Raw genomic sequence first — 304 nt, 5'->3', positions numbered from 1 at the left:
GGGGAAACTTCCCCGGTTCACCCCGACGGCCGCGGGAGGGGCCCTGCAGCCGCCCCCGAGCGACGCCACGGCCCCCAACCCCGGCACGGCCCGGGGGAAGGAAGGGGCGAAAAGCGGGGGAGCGGGATCTGGTTATCATCGTTTTTCATTAATTATCCGTCCCTCGGGAGGGGTGAATTAAGTCTATTTGGTGACCTCACGCAGGCTGCCATGGCAACCGCCGGGAAATATTGCATTAGAGCACATCGCCGTTGCGGAGATAAGGAGCGGGAGGGCGGGGGGCAGCGCCAGAGCCGGCCCCAAA

Source organism: Meleagris gallopavo, chromosome 28, assembly GCF_000146605.3.
Source record: "Meleagris gallopavo isolate NT-WF06-2002-E0010 breed Aviagen turkey brand Nicholas breeding stock chromosome 28, Turkey_5.1, whole genome shotgun sequence".
In the NCBI taxonomy this organism is placed as follows: domain Eukaryota; kingdom Metazoa; phylum Chordata; class Aves; order Galliformes; family Phasianidae; genus Meleagris; species Meleagris gallopavo.
Note: the sequence above shows the minus strand (reverse complement) of the source record.